Source organism: Drosophila elegans, unplaced genomic scaffold (genome assembly GCF_018152505.1).
Source record: "Drosophila elegans isolate 14027-0461.03 unplaced genomic scaffold, ASM1815250v1 contig_208, whole genome shotgun sequence".
In the NCBI taxonomy this organism is placed as follows: Eukaryota; Metazoa; Arthropoda; class Insecta; order Diptera; family Drosophilidae; genus Drosophila; species Drosophila elegans.
In genome coordinates this window covers 14,509,466-14,517,497 of record NW_024545578.1, presented here as the reverse complement: position 1 = coordinate 14,517,497, position 8,032 = coordinate 14,509,466, and positions in this window count along the sequence as shown.

Here is an 8,032-nt window from a genome sequence, read left to right as displayed (position 1 = left end):
AGTTAAAAAAATTTCCTAAATATCATTCACTTAAAAAATAAACCCTTAGTTAAATAATTCCCGTTTAGATAATAGACACCAATGTTAATTGAAAACAGATTTTAAAAACAGTATATCTCTTCACCCCTTTCCCTGTTACTTACTTTTATTCAAAAATGTACATTATGTTTTCAAAATCTGTGTGGATATTTTAATAAACGTTATCTAGGGTATCCGAAACTTCGATTCTCCAGCCAAGCATCCTTTTCTTGTCTTTTTTTTGCTTTCAGCTGTCTGCAAATAGTCGGAAAAAGTCGGGAGTTGGCCTCTGCGTTGATATGTGAACACATGTGGACTACTGGATGTCCAGTCTACATCATGTCATGTCATCAAGCGTCAGACTTTGCACAAACAGTTTCAAATTGATTATTTGCCGCTGCAAATTAAAATTAAGTCATTAAGTCTGTCAAATGGACAAGCAGAGTAAAGAAAATGGAGAGGCTGCATCACCATCCAAGGGGGAATGGAATGTGTTAATTAACTTTGAAAGTGGATGGGTTGGGCTGCCATCGTATCGGTTTTACTTACAAAGAGTCGAGTGACCGTGAGGCTGGTCAACTTATAATTTAGTATTTACATTTAGCATTCGTTAAAAGTACAGCTTCCCTTAAAATTCAAAGGCAATTGTTTTAAAATATGCAAAACATTAAGCCGCAATCAATTTAAATTAAGTAAAAAATCATGTAGCTCATTGACTCATGGCTTATCAATAATATTGCGTTGCATTTGCATTTGCAGCTGCTGCATCGTTAGATGAAACAATAGAATTCGCCAGCTGACTTCCTCATTGACCCCGCAATTTGAACTCGAAACACGTGCTTATCAATTTCGCTTGGTCCCCCAGGCAATGACACATTTTGCAAAAAATAATAGAGAACATAATTTAAAAAAAAAATGGAAGCCACAACGAGAATTAACAATTTACAATATTTATTCATTATAATTTTCTATTTATTTTAATTGATGACTTAATGGCAAAAAGCTCAAGCGCTTTTATTGTTGTCACAACTGCAATTGCAATCATTATGACAAAGTCAACAATGGGTTTCTGGTTCTGCCTTCCCCTCCTCAAAAATAACCGCTGATAAGCGTGTTCCATAATTGAGCCAGCTCAAAACTAGCCAGCAAAACAATAAATCAACGATGAATATTTTGTGGGCACAATGTGCGGCAAATGTTGTTTTATGGGGAAAATTTTAATTATTTAATCGATGGTTATGCCAGATCAGAAACGCAATTTATGTGAAATGTGGCTAAATATTGTACGTAAATATGTGGCTAAAGATAATTAGTAATATTTGTGTTGCTTTCTCAGATTGAAAAATTAGGCCGATAAATATATAGATATGAGAATTAAATTTAGATCTTTATAAATATGAAATGGTTGAAATTTAATTTGCTTGTTTAAAATAGCTTTCGTCAATATGTTTCTAGGATACTAATCATCACCGCAGCCAACTCTTACCTTTCCCCATTTATTTTCCCAGTTAAACTGACCATCCCACCACTCTTCTCCCTTGTTGCTCAGAAAGTGCTCTAAATTTAGCGTTAAAACCGCACAAATTTGCAATGAGCAATTAAATTCTGCGTGTTGCCGAGGCCTGATATTTATAAAACCCACAGCCCAACACCCTGGCTTCCTGAATTAAGGCCGCAAATGAAGGTGGATCCATTTCCAGCCACAAGTGCAAAAGCAGTAGCCGTGGGGAAACAGGGAAAACAAGGAAAACAAGGAAAACAGGACCAGTCGATGACTGATGATGAGCAGAAAGAGGAGTTGAGGGAAAACACAGGACAGTGCGGTCTGCCTGGAATGGACAGCGATGGTTGAAGATGGGGAGTAAAGGGTGAAATTCAATTACATGTTTGTGGCATGCCGCAATGCTCAATAATGCAGTTAATATTGACAGCATCCCTGGAAAGGGATGTACTGACAGGTTGTCTCTCTCTTTCTCTCTGTTTTCCCTGGCAAACACACGGTCTACTGCATCTAATTCAATTTTCAAAACCCGAAAATTCTGTTGACCCAACTGCGTTGAAGGGTTGATTATCCCTCAAACCTCCCCCCGGAAAACCCCATTTTCCAAACTCCCACATCCCGAAAATCCCGCCCACACAGTGTTTATAAGTTTTTGGCTATTTGACTGCCTGCTTGTTGCTGTTGTTGTGGCTGCGGTCTGAAATGGAATTTTGTTAGCTAATTGAATTTCAGTTGCAACTCATTTGCCATGCAGAGTCTGAAGGGGGGAAAAAGGGGAGCTTGGTTTGGCTTTTGGCCATTTAATTGCTGTTTTAATTTTGCAAAACAACACCAGCACCCGTTTTGGCACAAAAAAGGCAACGAATCGCTTTTGGGACAAAGAGTTTGGTGCGTTGTTGCTTTTGCTATCGATCAAGTCGGAGACAAAAAAAAAAGAAAAAAACAACTACTACACACATTATGTTGATTAATGCAACAAAAACGCCCACAAGGCGGGCTTAAAAGAAATAACAAGGAAACGTAAAAAGGTTAAATACAAGAAAGGGGAAGCTTTTTAAGCAGAATAAACATTTTAGATACTCTTTTCAAAATTTATATGGTATATATTTATAATACTTTTAAATGTTTGAAATTGTTATTGAACAAAGTAGAAGCATTCACGACTTGAACATGTGAATATATTTTCAAAATAATGCAAAAAGAGTATCAGCTTTTAATTATAAATAATTTTGCCGATTCTATTGAAAAAGTTTGTTGATTGTATTTTGTATATTTATTTTTTTGTCTAACAAATTGCTGCCTAATGAGGACAGACTAATTTGTTTGTCTTTAGCTAAATGTCGCTAAAATTGTTAAATATGGTGGTGCCATTTTTAAACATTTGATCGTTAAAATACATTTTGGCAAGCTTTTTATTATCAGTCAGCTTCATTATCTCTACTATTTAAATAAGATTATATACTTTTCAAAATATATAAAATGCATAATAAGAATCCGAAGAAATTCTCGAATTCAGAACAGCCACTTAAACGAAAATAACTAAATATTGTAGTAAAAAATTGATTTAAATACGCGTGACATGCGCCTGACTTTTGACTCTGCGCGCGCCGCCACAAAAAAATAAAACCGAAATAGGAAAAATAAAAAAAAAACACAAATCCCAAATGAAGGCAACAAAAACCGCAGCTGCCCCGCCCCCCGCCTGCCAGCCCCTATATTACTCCAAAGTTGCCTCTCTATAAACCCAGTTCCCTCCTTATCCTCACAGACTTTCAGTCAGCACAGAGCTTAGCACAGTTTGCGTTTCGGGCACACACAACTCACTCGCATCGTGTGATTATTTTGGATTTTATATTTTATATATATATTCGTGCACAGAAAAAAAAATTAGGTTTACAAAACAAATAAATCTATTTGGAACATATATTGATAGCTGTCAAGGCCATCGACAAAATCTTTTTTTAGTTTGACACAATCCATTCCATTGTGCTTAATAAATTTTAATATGTACAGCATTAATTAATTTTTTAATAATCTTTTCATTGTCATCATTTCAAATAATAACATTTTTAGGACACATTCTTCATAGGGGTTATCTTAAATATTTACCTAGGTTTGTGATAAGCTAGCTCAAGCTTTATTCTTACAATTACATATTAATAATTACAAAATAAATAGTAAGTCATCTCTTTAAAATGAATTGTAAATATAAATATTGTTGGACACTTCATTTAAAGAATGATCTTTATAAATATATAATTGTGTTTGGATATTTGATAACCAAATCTGACTACTTTTCTCCCTGTGCATTTGTATATTTACTCAGAGTTTTGTTTTTTCCTCAGCTGAGCTTGAGCGCATGAATCATGCTGTGATTTCCTGCAAAAAAAAAATAAAAATATATATAAAAAAAAGCAAAAATCTTTGCCGCAGCCTCAGCTTTGGCCAACAACAAGCAAAATTGACGTGACTATGACATGACGCGATGGTTGTTGTTGTGCCAGTAGTTGTTGTTGCTTGTTGCCCGCTTGGGCATTATTATTTGCAATTGCCGTTTGCTGTCTTTGCCCGTTCTAGTTGCTATTGCTGATTGCCATTGTCTGCCGAAAAAGCAGCAAACTCCAGCGGAAAAAAAGGAGGAAAATAAATGTATAAAAAAAGAGCTGGCACAGCTTCGTCCAGCAGCAACACAAACAACATCAGCAGCAGCAACAACAGCAACAGCAACGCGAGCAACAACAATCGCTCCGTCTACGTCTCTTTTTGATTGTGTTGCTCGCTTTGATTGAAGCCTTTCACTCCATGCAAGGCAATTGTCGTTGATGTTGCTGCTTTTCGTTTTGTAGTTTTATTATTGAAATTACCAGCAGCAGCAGCAGCAGCAACAACAACAAAAGCAACAATAGCAGTAGCAGCACCGTCAGTTCTTTAGCTACTAAACATAACTTAACGTCTATGAAACAATTAACGAAATGCTGCAGCAACAACAGCAAACTGAAATTGATGTCAATATAATGGCAAAATAATGGCATAGCTTCACTATATCTTTCCGACTACACCGGACCAGCGATCAGTAGCAAAGAACACTTGACAAAAATATTAATAATTAATTGACTTTACTGCCAACTTGAAAGTAACCATTTGATTTATGTATATTCATTTATACATTGGTTTTATACGCAGAGTAGAAACAAATAAGCAAGCTTGGTTAAGATGATTGCTACTTGGACTAACACTATTTATGCTTTATTAATTTTAATAGGTCTTCTCTTTTCATAATTTAAAAAACGACAGGATTTTATGAAATTTTGTAATAAACAATAAAAAATGCAAATATTTTTATTAGCGGTCACAATATATAAAGTGTTAAATTATTTGGCAATAAAAAGTATTGGTTATTCGTTATAAGCTGCAAGCTGACTCTTACAACTTTGTTTACGCTAGAAAGCTATCGTGTTGACTTAGGACTATTTTGGTTTGGCTCAGTGTACGAGTATTGATGACGCTGATTGCTGACTTGGCCGACACGTTGCTGGTCTTTGACGTTTTCAAAATGATTGCAACGAATTACACACAACAGCAACCGAGAGCCGAGCAAAACCTTTCATAAAAACAATGCCAATGCTGACATCGAATCAATGTAACTACCAGGCTAAGTTAAGACTCCACTCCACTCTACTCTACTCCACTACAATCCAATCGGCAATCCACTCCAATCGACTCCAACTCGACTCCAACTTGGCCAAAAGGAAGGAGAGACAGGGCAAAAAAAAGACAAAAAAAAAAACAGACGGCACATTAAACATGCATCCTGTCTGTGCCAAGGTTGCCGCATTTGCCGCTCTGCAACTCTGCAAATCGGCTGAAAAAGCCAGCCTCAGAGAGAGAGATACTTTGCCACCAACGCCGACGCGAAGAAGCAGGTGTTACCAACAATTACTTTGCACACGGCTGGCTGCTCCCTCGCAGATGAAGACAAAACAAAAAAAACTTACAAAAAAAGAAGTAAAAGAAACCAAAAGAAACTAACTCCAGCACCGGCAACAACAGCATGTTGCTGCTGCGCCAGTTGTTGTTTACAACTAGACAGCCTCTGAAGCTAGACTCTGAGTTTTTACCCTGGCGGATGCTGGCGCATATTAAGCGCAAACTATTAAAAATAAATCATGGCACAGTATCAAGATCGGGGCAACGACGAAGACCCGGTCTTGGATGTTGCATGTGCTGCATGTTGCTGCATGTTGCTGCTGTTGTGGCCAAGCGCCGTGCGGCGCTTTTGCATGCGACTGCTGACCACATAAAGAAAAAATTATAGGAACTAGCAGTATTGATTTTTTCTCCTTAACTATGTCAATTTCTTAAGAAAACAATACAAATTAAAAGGGCTAAGAAAATCATTTATTTGTCAATATGTTAAAAAATCAAACTTATAAATAGAGGTCTGGAAAATGTAACATTAGTGTATAACGTATCATATTAACTATCACTTCAAAAGCTCATTAAAAGGAAACTACTGGTTATGATAAAATTCTAAATAAAACTGTAAGAAACATTGGATAATATTTTATAAAATTTATTTCTTACATATCACGTTAAGAATTGCAATTAAAAAGTCTAAAGTTATAGAGCAAATATCTAATCTATATGTTTTGTCTCTCATTCGTTTTTGTCAGTGCACTGACCACTGTCCAACTTCGGGATCGGAGAATGCTGGCTGGTTGGTAGGACTGCTATAGGAGTTGCCAATAATGTCATTGTGCTGCAACTGCCATGCCAAAAGACAGCCAGCGATGCCCTGGGTGGACTATGTGGAGCAGTTGTTAAAGGACAAACAAAGGGACAAATGATTGTTGCTGCCGTTGCAGCGGCAGCCACATGTGCCGGAGTATACACTTAAAGAAATTAGCTATAAGTGAGTAAGAAGCTTAGTGTTGTAGAAAGTCAGTTTATCTGCGAATACCGCTTTTAGAATAAAGTAATACATAATAGTTTTTTATTCGTTATAAAAATGTGTTTTTCTCTAAGGCAGGAAATTTATTTAAGAATAAGAGCAAACAGCTACATTATGATAATATTTGTTAAAAAAATTGTATTTCTTTTAATACTAAAAATTCTTCCTAATTTGTATTTCCTTTATTTTGTAGTAAAACTTTATTTTTTCCCCAGCGTATTCAGAGATTTCTGAGGGAGTTAAGAACTAAGCTGAGCTAGGGGCTAGTTAAAGCTTATGCTGCTAGGGGACACATGTTGTTGTTGCTGGCGCTGATGTTGCTGCCGGGAAGGGCCAGGTTAAGCTGCCAACCTCGGACTGATAAGTGAATCATTGCAATGTTCGTTGCAGCGAGGGTTGCAACTAGATTCGTGTTGCTCCGCACCATGATAAATAAACACAGAGCACATGTTGCACATGCTGCTGCTGTAATAGCAATAATGGTTACCAGCAATCGCAGAGGAAGCGATCGAATCTGTAGTTGGGAACGAACTTATTATAGATAGATAGACACCAACAACTGCTGCTCATTATGACTGGCCTCCCTGCCATAGCCCGGATATTAGTGTCACATGCAAGAGATTCGGCTGCGGGCAACATGTTGCTGCTGCTGTTGCTGTTGCTGCTGGTACTGTAGCGGTTGCTGTTGCTGCCGTTGCATATCCGGCTGCCCACAACAATTGCGCGGCATTTAACTGCCAAATCAGCGTTACTTATTGCCAATACGTAGCAACAACAATTGCTAATGGCTTGCAGCCGTCGTCCATTGCCGCATGGCAGCAACATGCAACAAGAGTTGCTACCGTGCCTTAGACATTTCGCTGGACAGAACAAAAAAAATTTATGGTTTCCCTATTACGGCTTTGACATGTATTGGTGGAATTATTTTTAGATTTATTGATTACGCGTTCGTCGCTCGTCGCGTCGTTCGAGCAGCAATTGTTGTTGCTGCTGCTGCTGTTGCTGTTGCTGTTGCTGTTGCTTTTTCTGCCTGTAATCGCTTGGCTCTATTAAAAACAACAAAACGTTTATGCCCCCTGCCTTTTGGCACGAATGTGTGGGCAAAGTCAGCGGCCAGTCAAGAACGAGCACGGCAGCAACATCGATTGCTGCTGCTGATGTTGCTGTTGCTTTTGCTGTTGCTGCTGCCGCTAATGTTGCTGCTGCGTGGTCGCTACTGTGGGCCACTTAGTTTGCTGCATCCAGCCGATCGTCTGACAGCCGTTTAATATTGAAAACGTTGACCGGGAGGCGCCCTAATGGGGCGAAAAGATTGGATTGGCATGCCAGCGAAAAGGAGAAAAAAATAAGACAGTGCTCGCAGTACCGGTTACCGGTTACCCCGAGCAAACCAGTCAAATTTGTTATTGTCGCTCGCTGATAAGCAGCAAAAGATCTCACATTAGCCGGCCACACTTAATGTCCGGGGAAAAGCTTTACAAAATTTTACGATCTCAATTAAATGTCAAATGAAATGCCAGAAAATTGCTATTTATGCGACGAACCCGAGCCAGTGGACAATC